Here is a 22,826-nt window from a genome sequence, read left to right on the forward strand (position 1 = left end):
GTGTTTCATTGTTAAAATATATATTTATATGTAAACAATAAATATTTCACTTTGATAAAAAATCACGTTATAGAGAAAATAAACAAATTATCATACATACTAATTTTAATAATAAATTAGATAAAATAATTGTCCATGCATGGCACGGGTGAAAAACTAGTTTGTCTTCAAAATCAAAGCCCGCTTCACATCCTAAACCCCACGTTAGTTCAACCGTCTTACTCTCAATCTCATTTTTCAAAATGGCTTCCCAGCGTCTCTTCTCTTTAATTGACCCGATAAGCGTTGAAAAAATCAAATTGTTTTTATCCCAAGAAGAGTACAGAATATATTAATTTCTTAATCATAAATGTATTTGTTGTTTTCCTATTTGAAAATTAGTTTTACCCTTCATTGAATGTTTATTCCTCCTCTGCTTCACTACAATCGGTTTTTTTGTTTTTTGTGTTTTTCGACTTTTTTTTTCATCGTCCATGGAGGATTCATGCCGAAGAAACTTAGGTTCACGGGGCCCCGTCTCAGGTATTTTATTATTTAAAATTTTGCAATTTGTTCTCTTTATCACAAAGAAAAAGAAGTCATCGGACTTGGTTGAATGTATTGTGATTTTTATTTGTTACTGGACCGGACCACCCATCGATAAAGAAGCATGGTAATATACAAATGTTTGCTTTTTATTTTACTTATTTTTTTAACATTTATACTCTATTATTAAACTTGAACATCTCATACTAATTAATTTTGATATATTAAATGACACCAAAGTCTCTTCATAGTTTTACCATTCATAATATTTGTTAGCTAACTGTGTTGATATATGTTTACTAGTAATTTTTGTGCATCTCTCTTTCCGATTTTTTATCCAACTTATCTAAAAGTTCACAAAAAATTTAATATGACGCAAATGTAGTGCCATGGAACACTAATTATCATAATTGTTTCACTGCATGTTTGTGTATTGGATTTGAAGTATTCAAATTTCATTTTGTTCCATTCCAGTGCAGGAGCCACCCATTAATAAATATATACTGGAACTCTGCGCGAAGTTTTCTTCCGTGACATGAGTCTTGGATTCTTGAAAATACGAGGTGGCACCAGAGGCGTTCTTCAGCAAATGAACAAGATGAGGTGTATCTTGCACATCTCCGTCCAAGATGTCTAACTCACATGACGGATTTAATAAATACGACTGATGAAACTGTGACCAACAATACAAGCACAAATCTATCCAAGTTGTAGATGAGATATGAGGTAAACTATATAACACCAGTTGCATCAAATTTGCTTTACAAACGAACAGTGATATTGTGGATTTGGAATCGAAGAGATGTACCTATAGAGAATTTGATATTGACAAGATTCCATGTTCTCATGCAATTGCAGCGAGTTACTTTTGTAATGTTAATTTTTATTCTTTTTGCTCAGAATGTTCTGTTATGATATGGTCCTTATCCTATTATGAGCAAATTTATCCAGTTCTGAATCAGAACGAGTGTCCACTTGATGATATGTTAGTACAGACAGGAGTACTCCTCTGCCCGTGAGAACGAGTGGGCTTCTGCATCCATAATTTCAATTCTTACTCTTTGGGACAAGCAGGAATACTCTTCTGCTCGTGAGAGCATTGTTAGAGCTGCTGTTACAAATTTGCATCTTCTTGATCTTAGCATGTAGGTTCGTGTGCTTGTCTTAGCCGATCAGTTCTTTATTCTGTCTTTTTTTAGCTTGATCTGGCTACTGATTAGTTTGTTTATCTTTGTAAATTTTCAAAACTAATCATGGATGTGATACTTATGATGGCTTATGTATGTGATATGCTTGACAAGCAACAAGATCCACCTATTTGATTGAGCAAACACCCTCTCTGGCAGAACTTTGTTACAAACTCGAATATCATGGATCTAGACACAACTTAGATTAAGCTTTTCATATACGTTTCATGTTCTAATCCAGCCTCAATGTTGTCTTGGGATAGAAATAACGTCTCTTGCATGGTAGATTCATTGTACTAGATGAAGTAAATAGTTCCCTATCTTATATGAGTGATCTTTATACCTGTGATTTTTTCTCAGTTACAATTCTGACCGTGATTGACAATTGCTGTGGCATCATTATTTTGAGTTTAGGTTTCATTGTTTGAAAAGCTGCTACTTATGGTTAGAAACTTGAGAGCTGAATCAGATCATATGCATGTCAAAAGCATGCATATGTAGAATTGCTCTCTGTGTTGACCTTTTCTCAAAAGTAAGTGTTCGCCGAGGTCAACCTCTAGCAGAAACGGATATAGCATCACTTTTTTGAAGATGCAAGAATAAAGGATGACCTCAACTGTGTAACTAGTAAGAGCTTGTTTAGCGAAGAACTGGTCTCAATGCTGGTAGAGAGTTGCTTCTAGTTATCTTTGTGACAAGGGTCGTTTTTGCATATTTTATTATGTTATTTTTAATCCATTATTGCATAAGTTTAGGGCATCGAAAATTTTTATTTGTTTTAGTCATAATTTATGCATATTGTTTGTCCTTTTACATGTTTCGATTGATTTGCAGGTGGACTTGATAAAAAGAAGGAAATTATTTGCAAAAGTACGAGCACGGGTGTTTTTACCCGCCCCAGCATGCAAGAGAGAGACCTGCGAGGAGCTCGCACTAGGGCGGGTGTTTTTGCCCGCCCCAGCACGTCTGACTGAAAAAGAAATGCGAGGAGATCGTGCTATGGAGGGTATTTTTGCCTGCCTCAGTGCGACGTAATATGGAAACATTGGCCTGGGCGATTTATTTCTTTCTGTGGTGGAGTTTTGGACGATAAATGATAGCAGCCCTAATACACGAAGGGGGATTTTATTATTATTGAGGGATGATGCACAGAAGAAGGAGCCGAAAGCAAGGAGAATGGGGAGAGCAAGAGAACTCAACCGAATAATATGAACATAATAAGAGGTTTTCCTTTTGTCTCTTTTCTTTAGTTAGGATTAAGGAGGTTTTCCTCTTGTCTCTTTTCTTTAGTTAGGATTAAGGGGATCTTGTCCCCAAACATTTATTGTGTGAATTATTTTTGAAGATTGAATTTGGTTTAAGTATACTTGATTATGTTGTTGATTTTTCTTGCAACTTTAGAGTATGATCTACTTCGAAAGGATTGTATGTGTTATAATTGAAACCGATAGGAGATTTTAAGCATGATATGATAACATAATTCATGGATCTACAACTTGAATAGATATATGAGGTTGGATACATGTTGATAGTCATAGTCTAATAGGTCGAAAGTTAGAGGATTTCACGGTTCGTTAATGCGATTGCAATCATTAAATAACACAGAATACTTGGTTACTGTATTTTGTTAATTAGATTAATATAGCTCGACAGAGTGTATTGATATACTAGAGAATTCCATCAAAAGCATGATTTACTAATTGAAATTCAATAATTAGAAAAGATTCAGGGGTAGAAAACCATGATTCTAACAATTGTTTGTTTATTAATTTGATTTATATTATTTATATCGAATTTGTTAAATTATTTTATTTGACCTTCAATTTTCGTTTTAGTTAACTAAATAATTGTGTTTAAGTTATATTTGTCTAATGATTGTGAGAACGATATTCGTACTTCGAACAGTATATTATAACTTGACTCGTGCACTTGCGATTCATTCGAGTATAAACTTTTATTTTATTTTTATTGGGGATTTACTATGCAAGAAAAAAAAGCCTAGAGAGAGAATTTTTTAAAAATGTTTGAATGCATGTAACGGACTTATATAGGGTTATAATCATATCCCTAATCTAATATTATAATAAGAGTTCTAATGTAATTAAAATATTAAGAGTTCTCATCTAAATAGAATACTAATAAAAATATAATCCTAGTGAAATATTAATCTTGTCATGCTTCAATCTTCTCCTCTTGAAAAAACTCGTCCTCGAGTTTACTAGTCCAGTGGAAAGTAGTCGAAAATATCAAAATCGTTCAAAATATGAGATATTCATATAACTTGGAAAATCAATTTTATCACCAATTTTCATGAGAACTTTGATGGGACTAATTTTCTTGTGTTTGTGGTTGTTACAAGTGCAACTAGAAGTCCATTCTTGCGCAAATCCATCATTACCAAATCTTCTATATTAAAAATCCTCTCATGCCCATATTTGTCTGCTGTTGCCTTGTGATGAAGATCAGCCTCCTTGATAATCTTCTCCACCTCGTTATGAAGTCATTGAACTCTACAAATTCCTTTCCATCATGGCTAACAACAGTAGGAGGAAGATAAATCAAATCCATGGCATACTCTGGATCACTAGCATGGACAACTTCAGAAGATATCTTTTTGGTGGAAAAGTTTGGCACATTATTTGTATCAACCTCTTTGGAAATTGAGATTTATACAAGTGTTGTCATTAGGGTCTTGCAAATTTGGGCCTACGTGCCTAGAGTTTTCTAAATTGTCAAACATCTCATCACCGTCCTTTTCGGAGTTGCTATTCTTCATGCAGTTGGTATCTGCATATGACAGCTCCTCCTCTCGTCCTGCGATCAATGCATTCGTCATCTGCATGAGTTGCGTAGTGAATCTTTTATACTATCAAGTTGTGGTTCGATCCTATTGAGCCATTGTTCAACTCTGTTGACATGTCGTTCGTCGTCAACGAGTTGTTCCCCACTAGAACCATCGTTAGCCATCAAATCCAGGCAAAATCCTATCCCCGATGTCACTCTTAGTGCAGCAGCAGGGGAGTTTCAAACGAAACAATAAAACTCGACTTAATTGAGAGAAAATATATTATGAAATTGAAAATATTATAAATGCTGAATTCCATGTTTGAATGCAAGTAACAAATAAGAGTCCTAATATGATTAAGAAATACTAATCCTAATGCAATTGAAATACTAAGAGTCCTAATGTAATTAAAATACTAAGAGTTATCATCTAAACTGAATACCAATGAAAATCTATGCCTGATAAAATACTTATCTTGTCCCGCGTCAAACATAGACTAAATGTAAACAAGTTTCGTATGTGTTAAGCAATTGATTGGGAATGTTAAAGTGTAGAAAATCTAAATTGTTGACCACTTGACTAACGGACTAGTCCATTCTCACATTTTCATTCATCCATACCCGCCGCTCTTCTCCCCCTATACCAGTTTTCCGACCAACCCTTTCCCTTCTCCGTCATAGTCTATGTACAACTTCTAGTTAACCCCTTTATTCGCCTTTCAATTCATCAATCTCCACCGCGCTTCTCCACCCAAAACACTTCGTTGACCAACCCTTACCCTTCATCGTCTCTGGACGACTTCTACAAAGTCAACTCCTTTTTTCCGGACGAGATTGCCCTAGCCGCGTATTACCTTAGCCAACACTTAACCATCGTCGGACCCTTAACTTAGCCACAACAGACAATTTTTCGTACCGTTTGACTGTTGTGCCCTCTGTTTAGTCACTTACCACAGTAGTCGGAACTGAAATAAGTGTTCTGAGTAGGGCGTTTCGCCAGCCTTGGACGTCGTATTGTGACTCATATCATGCTCGATGGGAGTAAGATGTTAAGATTGAACATAAACGGCTTATGATAAGATCGGGCTTGGGGAAGAACTCGATTTGTTTGACAGAATGAACCCGAAATGCAAGTTTTTTTCTAGAAGCAGACTTTGTAGTGCACAATAGATTAGTTCAAAGCTATGAGACTATATCAACGAGCCCATCACATGTCCGACTTTTAATCGCTTTAGGGATAAAAATGCAGTAATCTCCATTTAAAGGTTTACCGACAAGCGAGGCAGCTTTCTGGGAGTAACTAAATTCATCCAGCATGTTAGTTAACAACACATCATTTTTCCAAGTGGACACAACTTGTGGGGTTGGCAATATTTAGCAAATCATCTATCCAACTTCTTGCGAACTGAACAACTGATATATGACCAACTGAAGTCAGTTGATACATAGTTAAAGAACTGAACAAGTGAAATGAAGAATGAGTAACTGACATTAGTTGATAACATTTTAGATAATAAATGATAAACTGACAAAGCAGCAATAGAAGTGATTAAGATAAATCAATTAAACCAAGTATATTGTGAAAGTGAGAAAACTTAGTCTCGCCAATGGCTTAGTGAAGATGTCAGCAACTTGTTGTTCAGTTGACACATATTCCAGTCTGATAGCTTTCTTCAGAGCATGATCTCTGATGAAGTGATGTCTGACATCAATGTGCTTGGTCCTTGAGTGAAGAACTGTATTATAAGTTATTGCAATCGTGCTCATATTGTCACAAAATATGGGAGATTCTTTAGCATCAACTCCATAATCTTTCAGTTGTTGTTGAATCCAGAGCAGTTGGGTACATCAACTTCTAGCAGCTAGGTATTCTGCTTCAGTTGTGGAAGCAGCTATGTATGTTTGCTTCTTGCTGAACCAAGAGATCAGTCTGTCTCCTAGAAACTGACATGATCCACTGGTGCTTTTACAATCTAGCTTACATCCTGCATAATCTGCATCTGAATATCCAACTAAATTGAAAGAAGAGTCTTTAGCGTACCATAATCCCACATTTTGAGTGCCTTTTAAATATTTTAAAATTATTTTGGCAACAGTAAAATACGATTGCTTAAGATTTGCTTGAAATCTAGCACACATGCAAACAGCAAACACAATATCAGGATGACTAGCAATTAGGTACAATAATGAACCTATTAAACATCTGTAGAGTGACGTCTCAACTGATATTCCCCCTTGATCATTGTCCAATTTAACTGATGAACTCATGGGAGTTCTTGCAGCTGAACATGTTTCCATGCCAAATTTCTTGAGCAATTCCTTCGTGTATTTGGTCTGACTGATAAAGATACCATTTTTCAGTTGTTTCACTTGCAGACCGAGGAAAAATGTCAGTTCACCCATCATGCTCATCTTGAATTTGTCCTACATTAACTTTGCAAACTTCTCACATAATTTGGGGTGAGTTGACCCAAATATAATATCATCAACATAAATTTGCACTAGTAGAATATGATCATTCTTAGAAAATTTGAACGTCTTGTCAACTGATCCAACAGTAAAATCATGATCAGTTAAGAATTTTGAAAGTGTCTCATACCAAGCTCTTGGTGCTTGTTTAAGACCATATAAAGCTTTGTTCAAATGATAGACATGATCAGGAGAAGAGTGATTGATAAAACCTGGAGGTTGTTCAACATACACTTCTTCTTGCAACTGACCATTCAGAAATGCACTTTTTACATCTATTTGATAGACCTTGAAGTTCTTGAATGATGCATAGGCAAGGAACATTCTAATTGCTTCCAGTCTTGCAACTGGTGCATATGTTTCATCATAGTCAATTCCTTCTTCCTGCCTATATCCTTGTGCTACCAATCTTGCTTTGATGCGTGCAACTGAACCATCTTCGTTCGGTTTATTTCTGAATAACCATTTTGTACATATAATTGTTTTTCAAATTGGTCTTGGAACTAAGTCCCAGACATTGTTATGGGTAAACTGAATTAACTCCTCTTGCATAGCATTTATCCAGCTAGGATCAGCAAGGGCCTCGTCAGTTTTCTTTGGTTCCAGTTGTGAGACAAAACAGAATGAGTAAACAAATTAAGCATTTGGTTTCTTGTTCTTACCGGGTCAGATGGATTACCTGTCACCAATTCTCGTCGATGTGATTTCTTCCATCTGAGTTCAGTGTTTGCTGCTTTCATATCAGCAACTGCTTTTGTTGGCAACTGAATGTTTTCAGTTTCAGTTGGAGCCGTATCAGTTGGAAACTGAATATCATCTGTTTGCTCCACCAACAAATTATCAGGAGCAGGTTCCTGTTCAACTGTTTGATCTAGTATCTCTGGTTCAGGTGTTTGAAGGATATTTTTGTTGATATGATTTTCTTCTTCACTTTCATCCTCCAAACTGATCTCTGTGAATCGATCAACTAGCTCAACTGGATCAGTTGGCTTATCAGTTAGTACAGTTTCATCAAAAACAACATTGATGGATTCTTCAACATTTAAATAATTTTTATTGAAAACTCTATATGCTTTGCTAACTGAAGAATATCCGAGAAATATTCTTTCTGCAGATTTAGCATCAAAGGTTTTTAAATTATTTTTACCATTATCAAGAATAAAACATCTGTAGTCAAATATCTTGAAATAAGAAACCACAATTTTTCTTCCATGCCAGATCTCATATGGTGTTTTCACATGATTTTTATTAATTCTGTTCTGAGTATAACACGCAGTGTTTACTGCTTCAGCCCAAAACCTTTGAGAAATACCAGAATCAGCAAACATTGTTCTAGCAGTTTTTTTAAGGGTCCAATTTCTTCTCTCAGCTACACCATTTTGCTGAGGTGTTCTAGCTGCTGAAAGCTCATGCTTGATTCCAGTATTTTTCTAAAAAAGTTGAAAGATTTTGATTGATGATTCAGTCCCTCTGTCAGACCTTATTCGATCAATCCCAACTGATTTTTCATTTAAAAGTCTTTTGAAAAGCTTAATCAGTTGTGTAGCAGTTTGGTCTTTCGATTTAAGAAAAATTACCAAGTAAATCTTGAAAAGTCATCCATAACTACTAGGATGTATTTCATCCCCCTAAACTAATGACTGGTATTGGACCAAAAAAGTCCATGTGCAACAGTTCTAAGAATCGGGAAGATGATTTACAACCTCGGTTTTTGAATGAAGATCTTACTTGTTTTTCCAACTGACATGCTGAACAAATTTTGTCTTTTGAAAAATTTATTTTGGGCAAACCAGTTACAAGATCGTGATTACTCAGATAGGTAATAGATTTAAAGTTTAAGTGGTTCAATCTCTTATTCCATAACCAGAGTTTGGAAGATTTGGAAGCAATAAAACAAACTGGTGCATAAGGTTGTTCAGTCCAACTGACTTTGTAAGTATTACCACAACGATTTCCAGTTAGGATGACCTTATCAGTTGAGTCTCTAACTTAACACGTGTGTCTGTCAAACTGAACTGAGAAATTATTGTCGCATAACTGACTGATGTTTATCAAGTTATACTTGAAATTATCAACTAGCAAAATATCTTTAATTGTAAAGTTACCATGGATAAGCTTACCCTTATCCACAGTTTTACCTTTGGAGTTGTCTCCAAAACTGATGTTTGGTCCATTATATTTGATCAGTTGAGATAGCAAATTTGCATCTCCTGTCATATATCGTGAACAACCACTGTCTAGATACCAAGTTGATTCCTTGCTTGTTCCTGTTACCTGCAATCACACACAGTATATAATTTTGGTACCCATATTCATTTGGGTCCTAAACTGATTAGTCCTTTAGGAATCCAGACTTGAATCAGTCTAACTGATTTCCCAGTTACTGTATTCCAAATGGTTTTTCTCTAATTTTTAGCAAAATGTGTGTGATGTGAGGATGAGACGGTATGATTTGTATTTTTTTTCAACTGGCTATTCTTTTGATATCATTTTTGAACTGGCTTACAGTTGTAGTAATTGTAATAGTCATTCCTTGAGTACTGATTTTTGTGACTGGGCCGTTTAGGTGACCAGTTTCTTGTATCAGTTGGACTCTCAGAGCTATATCCAATACCATGCCGTTTGCCTATGTTCTTACTTTCAATCAATTGAACAGCTGGTTTACTAGGTTCTGAAAATTCATTTACCATGGTTGGTTTTACAAAGGTAATGTACTTTCCTTTGCTTTTATTCAACTTTGGTTGAGCATCACTTGCAGAATTTTCATCAAAACTGTTAAAACCTAAACCAGTTTTATCATCAACTGATTTTTGAGAATTCTGCATTTCAGTCAATGAACTGAAGACTTGTTCCCCAAGCTTGAATCAGTTCAGTATGTTTTGAAATCTCTGTTTTTAAGTGACATATCAAAGCTTGATTTTCAGTCATTTCAGTTTTTTGCTGTGCAATCTCCCTTTTCAGACTCAACAGTTCAACTGACTCATCAGTTTCTGTCTTGTTGTCATTGGGATCAGTTTGCTCAGTTCTAACCTTCTGAAATGATCGAGCAAGTTTGTGATACTCATTTACCATGTCATGCAAGGTGGTAATGAGTTCCTCACGAGTGAAATCAGTAGAGCTGAAGTGAAATGCATGTTCACTTGCTGACTCCAGTTCAGCATCATCTGCCATTAAGCACTTGACTTCCTTTTCATCATCACTTGAACTGCTTGGGCTTTCTGGTTCTGACTCATCACTGTCAGTTTTAGCCCACTTAGATTTGCTCTCTTCAGCCAAAAGCACTTCATGCTTCTTCTCGAATGATTTTTTGTTATCATTGGTCCTTCTTTTGTGCTCAAAGGGCTTCTTTCCCTTATCAGTTGATACTCGACTGTCCTTATTTGGCTTAGGACGGTCTGCTATGAAATGACCAGATTTGTCACAGTTGTAGCAAACATAGGATTCTTCTTTGGATTGGTTTTTCTGATATTGCTTCTGGAAGTTTCCTTGATTCCTCCTCAGGAACCTCCCAAATTTCTTGAAAAACAGTGACATAGCATCATTGCTCAGTTGATCAACAAATTTGTCAGCTGAACCAGTTGGTTCTAGTCTGACAGCAGTTAAAGCAGTTGTGGCACTTGATACAGAAGGCTATCCTTCTCTGGTTTGTGGTTCAAACTCGTAAGCCTTTAGATCAGCAGACAAGTCATGAAGTTCGATCTTATTAAGATCTTTTGACTCTCTCATTGCCATGGTCTTGACATCTCACTCTTTGGGAAGACCTCTGATCACTTTCAGTGCCATTTCTTTGTTTGAATACACCTTTCCAAGTGCATTCAGTTCATTGACAATACCACTGATCCTTTCATCATAATCATGCATGGATTCACCAGCTTTCATCTTGATGTTGTCAAACTTTTGAACAACAACTGATAGCTTGTTCTCTTTTGTTTGCTCGTTTCCTTTACACAGTTGAATCAGTTTTTCCCATATTTCTTTGTCAGTTTTGCACATCTTGATTTTGCTGAAAGTGACTTTATCCAGCGTTTTATATAAGATATCTTTAGCCACATTGTCTAGGTTGGCTTTCCTTTTGTCCTCAGTTGTCCATTCCCCTCTGGGCTTTTCTATGCGATGAGGTGCCCTGTCAGTAATGGCAACTGCAGTGTTTGTTTTTAGAATCTTCATGGGACCATCATTGATGACATACCACATGTCGTCATCTTGTGCAGCTAAATGAGCTTGCATTCTGATTTTCCAGTCGTCAAAATCTTCTCTAGAAAACATCGATATTTTGTTGAATGAGGAGATGTTGATCAGTTTGCAAATAAGAATATTCTGAGACAAGATTCAACCGCTCTGATACCACTTAATAGGATCGGTTGAAAGGTCGATATGTTTTTAGAAGGGGGGTTGAATAAACACACACGATTTTCGTAATCTTTTCGAATGAAGTGTCAGTTCTGTTACAAACTGATACTAGGAATCTTGTCAGTCGATAACAATCAGTTTAACTGAATACAGATGCGGAAATAAACTGACTGAAAAATAGAATAAATAACTGAAGGAATAACACGAAGATTTATGGATGTTCGGAGATTCAATAACTCATACGTCACCCCTTCTATCACAAGGATAATATATGCACTAAAAGACTTTGATCAATACAAAAACTTGTACACACCCACTTCTTTTTGGACTTAATACTGTCAGAACTGAAACTCTTAGTTTACAAACTTTCTCATAGTTCAACTGGACTTAGCACAACTGATCTAGTTAAGATCAAATAAGTAATACAATGATTTGTGCTAGTAAGCTCAAAAAGTAGCCTCAAATGCTACAGATTAATCGAATAAGAGTGAGCTTTTGATTTTGAGTGAGAGCTATAATTTTAGCAGGGTAACGTCAAACTTGAGAATAGATAGATCACTTAGTTGTTCAAGAGTTATTTCTCAACTACTTTCCTCACCTATTTATAGGCTTCTCTTCAACGGTAACATTAAATAATATTTGAATCTTTATATCCGTTGATTGCCTCGTCAATATTCTTCTGACAGTCGTACACTGTAGACTCTGAATGCGGCGTTCCACTACGAGTTGCAGTCTGCTTTGTACTGTTGTCGGTTGAATGTCCTTTTCAACTGATGACGTGTACAGCTGAGTGATCAGCTGATATGAAGACGTTGGTAAGCTCTCAACTGAATATATCAACTGATCAGTTTCCAACTTATCAGTCAGTTGACTTTGTAAATTCAGTTCGGCTGGTTTCAGTTGCCTTTAGTAAACTGCGCATTAATCTTCAGTTAGACAACTGTCAGTTCGTGATCAGTTAGTCCAATAAATTAGTCTCTTAGTTTGTCAAACCACTGAAATTAAGTTTCCGGCATATAGTACTGAAAATAGTAAAACTTTAACCATGCATGACATCAAGTTATATGATAGTTACATTTAAACATACAACCATGCCAAAGTATTTTTCAAGGGATATATGGAACCAGGAGGACAAGAAGGATTCGAAAAATGACCCAGCATTCATAACTTGGTTGTATGACTTGCGAGCATCACTTGTTACCCTATTCTATCTGTTATTATCTACGCACAAAGAAAATAACAGTCTCAAAAGGATAACCACACACTTGGTATGAAATAATTAATATAAAAACAAAGGGAAATTTTGAAATGACGCAGCCCGAAAATGCATGGCAATACATGTTTTGGGATGTAACATTAGACACGAGCTGCAGGGTATCAAAACCCAATAGATTGAGGACCGGCTGCACAAGCATACGAGTGAACTATCCTGTTCTAGATACCTAACGAACCAGGATCAATTTCATTGTGCCTTGTCGACAAATATCTACATCACGGGCCAGTCATAGCTCTGTATAATCCACAAAATTCCGCCTCAATAAAAGAATATTTAGGGAGTGTTTGCAACTTCCAAAGAAAGCGGAAATCCTTTTTTTGTGTTTCTTAACCCCGAATTTTGTTGAACTTAGTTTAATTCAAATCCATAAGTTGGTCTCTTTGATCCTGATTATTCAAATGTGATTCTGGTATTTTGGTAAATAATTGGAAATTTTTCTGGAAACTCTTACCTCTCATATTTTGTTTAGGTTGCACATTGATAAAAGGATTTGATTTGAAGAGAGATATTTGATTTGGAGAAAGATTTGAAGGATGAATTTGAAATGATGCCTACTTTGGGTGAATTTTAAATCCAGTGTAATCACAATTGTATTCACATAAATTAAAGGAATGGTGAATTTGAAATCCATTTAACATAAATTCATTAAAGCACAATTGAATTTGAATCCATAGATTCAAATATCTTCATCCAAACGCAACTTTACATTATTTACGTTCACAATACACCATCAAACTCTATCTTTTGCAAACACTTCAATAATGATATTTTTGGTATTTTATTTAAAAACTAGTACTAAAATAACTTATTTATCCATTAACCTTAAAAAAAATTCAGCTTTTAAACGAGGCAATTCATGTAGACCTAAGGCCGGACCCAATCTCCGCCCGGTTGAAAGGTCTGATCCCTCCAACGGGAATTGGACCAAACTCTTGCGGAATCACTACCTGACTTGGGAAATCCCGAGACCGGGATCAAGCTTACAAACTGTGGATTGTCAAAAGAAGAGTCGTTTTCCTACTTTGTTTGATCTTGCCTCCTAGTGGTAGTGGTACCATCCGTACTTACTATTTCTTCTCACTTTCAGTCCTATGCACTCTCTTTATATCTCCGACACACAAGGAAGGACATTGTGAAGGGCAAAAGCAGTTGCCTCTTTCCCTAGCTCTCGTACATGAGATCTCCACTACTTGAAAGGACGAGTCGTCTGACTTCTCGGTGACCGAATCAGAGAGGTCGGAACTCGCTGATAGGAAAGGAGAGAAAAACAAAGCAAATAAAAATCTGTAAATCTAATACACAAGATCTGTTAGAAACCTTAATCTGTAATAGCATCTGGCTGGGTGAAACAAACTATTGAAATTTGATAAATCACTCTACACGATCACTATCCTTTAGAGAAATCAAAATCAAAATATGCTTTATGAAACACTGAATCTGTTATCTTAAGAAACAATAAATGAATCAAAACAAGGGATTTCTAATTCATGTGTTACCAAATAACTCAAATACCATTATCAAAATATACCATATTTAATTTTAAAGGTTGTAATACTTAATTCAAGGTATTTGGGACCTATATCTGCCAAATATCAACTTGAACAATCAAATAACCGAGGGAGACATACATCATTAAGAAGTTCTTGACGTGAGAAACATGGTTTTGCAGTTGGTTCTTGGACCGATGGAGGTTTGAGGCTTGGCTTCGAAGAAAAGTATGAAGAATGAGAGGATTCAGTTCTAGTTTTTGTCTACTGGGTAAATATGGCTGGAGAACAAGATAAGAACTCGCAAATGTGTGTTTGTATATGCATAATACATTATATATATCAGAAGCATTATTAAGGCTGGTTGCGAAATTTACTGTTTTATTCGATCATGGATCTGTGCTAGGTCTGTGCACGGGTCCGTGTATAGTCAAATTCAACAATTTATCATTCATTTCCTCGGACTCGTAGTAACTCTGCTCGGGTCTATTTGAACTCCAGAAGCTATTGTCCTACATGTGGACATGCCACAAATACTAAGTGGATCTGTTATGACTAACTATATGCTCAAACATGCTACCACAGATTCATGGCTACTCCATGCTCGGGCCGATTCTCAACCGGAGGATATTGGTAGTGGTATGTACACGTTTCCATGTTAAACTAACTCACATTAAGTTTTTCCTCAGTTGTCACTACATTTTTCGATCCTTCCATTGCTGAATTGTACTAAAGATTGTTCAAATTCAAAATAGTTCTAGTATTTTTGTTAGTTGTATGGTATCTTATTCTCTTTTTACCTACTGCATTTCTTTAGGAACCAGTAATCTGCAGTGTAACTGTTGGTGTGTCCCATTTTGAGCGTTGTGTCCTTTAGGTCCTAGTCCTGTATTATTCATTCTATGGTAGTGGTGCTCCAGCAGATTATGAAGGGGACTATGCTGAAGAAGATTCTCAAATTATGAGACAGAATATTCTTAGACCTGAAATAGGAGAGCCAGTAATTTTGAGATGTCAGCCTTGCAAAATTTCGATTACTGAACTTCTTTTACCGCACAAAATTTCACCTGTTGAGTACTTCCGAATGTGGCCTAGTTTGCCTGCTATACCGGAATGTACTGGAATGCATACATATGAAGGAAGTGGGTTTAAGGAAACTGCGACGCAGCAGTATGGGGAATCTCCATTTCTCAACGGCTTGAAATCTGTCTTCCAAGCCTTTCCATAAAGTTTGTTCTCACATTATCCAGACAGTTACTGGTTTTCAGGTGTGTTCAACTTTTACTACATCCACTACTGTGCTGATACCCTCATTTTGATGGATCTTCTTCATCTGCCATATATGTTTATTTTTTCAGTACTTTCTCCACCACTGAGAGATCTCATGACATTTTCTTTTGATTTTTATATAGTTCTTCTTACGCAATTTTTGCGTAAGGATGCTAAATTAAGTTTAAAAAAATTGGATGGTTATATACTGGCTAAATTAAGTTTAAAAAAATTGGATGGTTATATACTGGCATGTGCAAGCATATATACTATTGGGTACATTAAGAGAAAGTTCTTATATATATTACAGAGGAATTAGCTTGTAAAAAATTGATAAAGGTTTTTGTATCATGGGCATGCCGTAATCTTGTAATTTTCATTTCTAGTTTGAAGTTTCATAGAAAATCACAATCTCTCCCAAGCCTTTTCTGGTTTGCGTACAAGCTACCAACCTCTCTTGTACAACTTTTTGGTCTTAAACAGCATTGCTACGCCACTAAAACATGGTATCGAGGTTTTGTGGGCTTGATGATTTTCGGTGCCAGTGAAGTGAGTAGAAACATCAACTTTGGAGATGAGACCACCACCATGATATGAAAATCGTTGTTCGAGCTTGAGATGCATCTGTCATAAAAGAGATTGGTTCAGATCTTCAGGGATGGATGGATGACCTCACCGATGGTAGTGTTGAATACATGCCCGAAGATGAAGTCAAATCAGCTGCTGCTGAGAGGCAAGAATCTCAATGGAACGGATAGCTTTGCTAAAAGCAGCACGACCCCGTCCAAAGTCTCCCAAATCTGAATGGTGATGAAGAAGAGAAGGAAAAGGAGCAAGATGACGATAAAAGAGGAAAAATACTGAGAAAGAAGAAAACGAGGGGGAAGATGGTGGATCAAAGGGGCCTTCAACATTGTTTGAATTGACTGTAGAGGAAGTTGAACATCGTGCTCTTCATGCCGCTGTGCTACAGGAGTGGCATATGCTGTGTAAAGACAAATGTACTAAGGCTTGATTTTTCTTTCAATGAATTCTGCTTTTGAATCAGTGTCCGGACTGAACCCGTCGAGTTGCTTCTTGTCAAAAACTGTAAAGATCGAAGCAATCCTTTAGTATCGCTTCAGCGAGTATAGTTCAAGCTCGAGCTTCTTCATAACTGCCTTTTGCGAATATTTCAACACCGAATCCAGTCCAAACATAAGCGAGAGCCTCAAGAAATTATACACAATAGTTAAATGTTTTTAAGCATTTAAAGTTAATTATAGTTGCAATACCTTGGTACGATCATGATATTCAGCTTCACACAATTGCTTCAATCAAACTCATTGGTAGTTTTGGTAACAGATTTGAAACAATTATAACTTGCGTCTTACCACGGGGTTGATTTATTTTCTATTTCTTTAATGCATGTTTTGATGTAGTAATACTTGCTCTATCAGTAATATTATAAGAGTGAACAAATTTAATTCCGGTTATATCATCTTAGAGGCATAAAGGAATATAAAATATGTTATCTTTAATGATAGATGTTTTGGTTCAAAACAACAATTCATGAAATGTAACATCACCATTGCCTCTTCCAAAGTTTTCTTTTCAGCCATCAGTTGTCTATGTTGAGTTGCTTTGAATTTTTTTTTTTCATTTTTTCTATCCAATGGTCATTCCAAGTTTTATCATGTTCATTTCTCTTCAGCAGTAAAAAGTTGGTAGTTGATAAAAGAATAAAGAATAAGTCAATCAAAAAACATAGCATAACTCTAAGAGATAATACAAAAAGATATAGAATATAAATACATTGAAGACACAGATTTCACATTCAAATAAGAAAACTTAGCAACATTTTTTTGGGAAAATAAACTCAAAACAACAAATACATAGTATTCTTCAATCAAGAGGCATAACAAAATTGCGATGAAGAGTTATAACGTGGATGATGACATTCAAAGTCACAGGTAATATAGATAATTGTATATCAAAGTTGTTACACATTAATTATTGTAGAATTCAAATTGGAAAGACAATATATGTGTGTGTGTCATATTTGTACCATGAGTTTATATTTTCAATCTTATCATAAGATGGATTTTACAACATCGTTGTCTTCGTGGTAGACTTCAGTTGTAGTCCTGAATATTAGTACAAAAAAGGCACAATTAGACATTTATTGTCAAATTAGATGATTCATGTGTATTTTAAAATACTACATTAGTACATATTAATTTTTAAATTACAAAAAACAATAACTGAATTTTGGTATTGAATATGTTTAAGTAGTTGCCCTTCATTTAACGTTATACCATCTCATAAATGGATTTTCATGATTTCCAACAAGGATCAGATATACCATCTCATAAATGGATTGTCATGATCTCCAACAAGGGTCAGATATCCACCTGTGAAGTATATATTTTCAAAATAGATGTATATATAATTATTTTTATAAACTTACAAAGTGTTGAACAAAATTACTTCTCTCCAATGAACAATGATGTCATCTTGTTTTTGCAAATTATTTAATGGTCGAACCTGCTTGATGATACTAATGATATATATTCATATTTACGTTATTTGATTAAAAAATATAAATGTAAATATAACAATAAATAAAATGGAAACTTACTTTGGTATTGTTAGTATGACTTTAATATGGATGTGCAAAATTTTTTTTTGGCTGGTGAGGTGATTCCATGATCTCCCGTGTATGATTGAATTTGATTTATAATTGTAAATAATCATCGTGACAAATGACATTAACTATTGGCTTTGAAGGCATTTCCATTTATTTCATTAATATTAGCTATCATTCTCTTCAGCTACACCAATTATTATCTTCATTATTATAATTATGCATAATTAAATATGTAATAGTTGTTTATTACTTATATAATACAAAACTGATAATAATTGAATATGTTTTGTTTGTTTAAGAATATTTTGATATACTTTATAATAATCTATTTAGTATTTGGATATTTATATGTGGTAAATTAAAGCACTTGGTGTAATAATGAAGATGAAAAACAATTTTATCTGCTAAATTTCGTTGTTGTTCTTTTTTTTAAATAATAATGTTAATAAATTGATTTTAAAGTGACTTCTTAAATTATTTCAAGAAAAAATCATGTATACAATTGTTTGAATGTATTTTTCTTAAATTTATTTGCAAAATTTATGTGACGATGTGATTAAAATATTGAATGCAATAACTAAATACAATAAAGTAAAATTTATGATAATATATAATATATTAGTTAGAAAACTATATATAAGGTAGTATTAGAGTTACAAAAAAAAAAAAAAAAAACAATACACAATTAATAAATGGAAGGACAATTCTGATAATACATAAATCAACTCACACTTTTAAAGAAACTAGTAGCAAAGTATGTGTGCTGCATGTGGCTAACGAACCTGAGTATACTATGAATATTGGTCGTAAATTTGTAAATCAATATAAACACATAATTTTTCACAAATTATTCAATAAAAAATGTTATTTCACGATATAATAATCATTTCAAACAACCATAATTTAGTTTCTTCAATATTTTTCTTGCTTGATTTTTGAATCTTTCATATCTTTTTGGTATTGTTAAAAATTTTATTTTGTGCTTTTTTGTTCGATTAAATTCAGAAATCTCATCATCATATCTGATTTTCATGTTTCTTTTTCATTGTCAGATTTGATGTTAATTAATATCTTTAATACTTGCCTTGATTTTTTCTTATGAACTTTATATTTTGTTTATTTGAGTCATTCACACTTTGTATCTTACTTCATTTTATTTTTTCTTGTTTTTTTGAAGTCTCACTTGGTTTATCAACATCTTTTAACACCAATGACAATATATTATTGTTCTTAGTAACTAATTTGAAATTAAACTTGTGAGGTTTCCAATAATTAACTAAACTCATCATTGAATAAGTTTTCAGCTCTATCCTTTTGACACACACAAAAAATTACAATAATAAAAAAATTTTAATCCAACAGTATGCTCACACAACTATCATTTATATTCCATCAAAAAAACATGTTATTTCCATAATTTATTCTTTCACAAGACAAATGACAAATACTACAACATTAAAATTAGTCTATGTTGCATTATATTTTAGGTTATGCGTCATTCTAAATCAAATAATAGTAATTTAAGTTTTTCCGTCAAAATGTTTGATGATTATGTCTCAAAATAATAAAAATTTGAATGAATCAATAATTAATCATCATAAACGAAATAGACAAGTCAATTATTTAAAATCAGATGATAAAAGTCTATCTTGTGATGTCTAAATATAAATAATAAAGAGTGAGAAAGATGAACACACATCTATATATCAAATCTAAAATGTAAATTAAATTTTTTACTTAGATGGTTTTTATTTGATTAAAAATGACATTCACTTCGACGTAATAGTCCAATTATTTATGGGTACGAACTTTGATTTACAATCGTGTTTGAAACAAAATGAGAGGAAAAAATGAAGGAATGAAGATAATTAAGAATCAAGAAATAATTATATATTTTTTTTTCAAATACATCATATTTTCTCATTATTTTTATCAAATAAATGATACTAAAAATCTATCAATTAGAAACTCAATATTTCACTCAACTGTATAATTTTTAATAATAATAAATGATAATTTTCAGGTATACATTTCTGTTTGGATTAAAAAGAAAAAAATATGACTTGAAATCTCAAAAAAAAATTAAAACATAGAAAAATCATAAGGTCATATATAATTTCTTTAAATAATATCAACATAACACAATGATAATTAAAAATAAATTAAAAAAATTTACATATACAATCTCGGGGAAATAACTTTAACATATGTTGTATTAAGTTTAATTGTTCGGGAAAAAAATTGAAGAAACAATATAATAATGTGTTGAGGAATCATTATTGGTTGACAAAAAAAACTGATTCAAATTATCTGAATCATAACATGAAATTATTATAAAATAGAAAAACATGATCGAATATAACTACGTCATGAGAATAATAAGAAGAAAAACATGCATTGTAGTTGCATAAAAAAACCAAGAAAATTTTATCAATAAATATCATATATCCAAATGAAATTAAAATGTGATTTTTAAAAAAATTACTGCTAACTAAATATGTTAATTAAAATTGTTGTGAAATGAAGTAATGTAAAATATTATAATCAGATAATTTCGGAAATTGAAAATTTTGTGATAAATAATTTTACCTTGAATATGTTTTAATTTAAAGAACAATATATTCAATTGAATCGAATCTAAATGACAATATTATATATTGATTTCTTGAACATTTTTTTTAAAAAAATACACAAACTAAAATAATAAGAAGTCATATTTAGGGATAAATTTATTATTGATGAGAAATATAACAAAATCCAATGCATATGAATATAATTTCCTGATTCATTTTTTGTCCGAAAAATTTAAATTTATCTTTATTAATATAAAAATCTACATATCTAACAAATAAAAAGTAGATGAATAAAAACTGAAGAATACATATTAATTATACATAGATCAATCAAAGCAATACACATTAGATTAACACTAATATGATTGCGTCCATTTTGATTGTTTTGTGAAATCGAAGTACGTTAACTCATTTGGATCAAAGAAACTCAATACCTTCACGTGATAATGAAAATAATGATCATTGTCTACAAAAATTTATTTAAGTTAAAACAATTCAGAAAACTTCCAAGTATCTAAATTAACATATATAATAAAGAGATTGAACCGTGAGATTCAAGATGTAAATATGAAATTAAATTGTGCAACCAAAAATGAAGAGAGAAGAAAATTCAAATTTTAATATCTGACAAATAAAAAAAGTACAAAAGTACAGTAAAAGTAATACATGTAAGCGGATTGACTCGTCATATTTTCCATTAAAATAGGATCCAAATAAGAAATCTTTTTTGTCATTAATTGATTATTAACCGCATCTAAAAAACGTTTGGGTTAGATAAATATAAATTATTTATTAATATTTCATCGATCTCTCGTTACCTTGCCTTTCAGTAACTTTTAATTTTTTTTTATTACATTTCTTCAATAATTTAGATACACGTCTAACTTGCAAAACAAAATAATCAACAAATACAAGACAAATACAAGAAAATCAAACTATATTGGATAAGAGACAAATTCATGGATTTATGGATTGGAATTGGATTTTTTTACAAATACAACAAATTATTTATCACTATATGAATTATTGGATTAATATGTTATATATACGCGCGTAAACATGATAAATAATTTGTTGTGTTTCTAAAAAATCCAATTTCAATACCTAAATCTATGAATCTGCCTCTTATCCATTATAGTTTGATTTGCTTGTATTTTTAATTAAAGATAAAAGATGATAAATAATAGTAGATGATTGATATATACCGACAAACACCCAACATTAATTGTATATCATAAATGATTATCAAAAGGCAAAAATATACATACCTATAATAATTAACACATATAACACAAAGACAATTTAAGTAAATAAACAATGAAAACTCACATTTTTATAATTATAATAATAATAATAATAATAATAATAATAATTATTATTATTATTATTATTATAAATATCTCATTAAGGTACATGCGTAAAGTAGTGAAGTGAGAACAAACTAACCATAAGCTGAAATAAGGAGAAATAATGAATAGTATATTTCATTCAAATAACATTCAAAATGTTGTGAAAAAGTAAAAATTTATTGTAAAAAGTAAAAATCTCAAACTCTCAAAATTTACCAAACTACACACTTTATAATATTTTTCTCTCTACTCAATTGTGATTTTCTTCACAAATGATATATCTATTTATAAGAAATCTTTACAAATAATCCAAAAATAAAATACATCATTACCTACATCATCACACACTAATTTTCAATATTTACAACTCTTATTTTCAACATTCAAATATTCAATACACACATTTTAAATATATTTTTCAACACTCCCTCTTGTAATGATGATCATAATGATTGTCTTCATTACGTGTTTTTATACTGCCTCGTTAAAAATCTTACTAGGAAAAACCCATTGGGATAAAAACCATAGCAAGGGAAAAAGAGTGCAGTCACGTAAACTCCCCATCATGTTGACACGAACAATTCTTCACAAATTTCGTAGATTGCGCATCCCAATATTATATATGTGCTTTCTGAATATTGACGTAGAAAGTGCCTTTGTGAAGAGATCTGATGAGTTTTCACTTGATTGAATGTGACGAACATCAATACATTTATTCTTCTCAAGCTCCTTGGTGAATGCGAAGAACTTAGGAGGAATATGTTTAGTTCTGCCGCTTTTTATGTATCTTTTTTTTCATTTGATCAACACATGCAGCATTATCTTCATATAGTATCACAGGCTTCTCTTCGAATGATAATCCGCATGAGATTTGGATATGTTGGGTCATTGATTTTAACCACACACATTCACGGCTTGCTTCATGTAG

The 22,826-nt window shown here is 33.0% G+C and overlaps 1 long non-coding RNA gene across 3 annotated transcripts; it reads left to right on the forward strand.

Annotated features, from left to right (window-relative positions):
* The first annotated feature begins 242 nt into the window (after positions 1-242).
* Positions 243-16,559, forward strand: LOC140836242 (uncharacterized). Of its 3 annotated transcripts, none has more exons than XR_012119046.1 (6): positions 243-522; positions 1,000-1,251; positions 2,547-2,936; positions 14,261-14,717; positions 14,896-15,346; positions 15,831-16,559. It is a non-coding gene; the product is annotated as an uncharacterized lncRNA (long non-coding RNA). The 3 variants fall into 3 exon arrangements; XR_012119048.1 differs by having other exon boundaries at positions 14,664-14,717; XR_012119047.1 differs by lacking the exon at positions 14,261-14,717.
* The last annotated feature ends 6,267 nt before the right edge of the window (positions 16,560-22,826 follow it).

This window comes from Primulina eburnea, chromosome 7 (assembly GCF_022965805.1).
Source record: "Primulina eburnea isolate SZY01 chromosome 7, ASM2296580v1, whole genome shotgun sequence".
Lineage (NCBI taxonomy): Eukaryota > Viridiplantae > Streptophyta > Magnoliopsida > Lamiales > Gesneriaceae > Primulina > Primulina eburnea.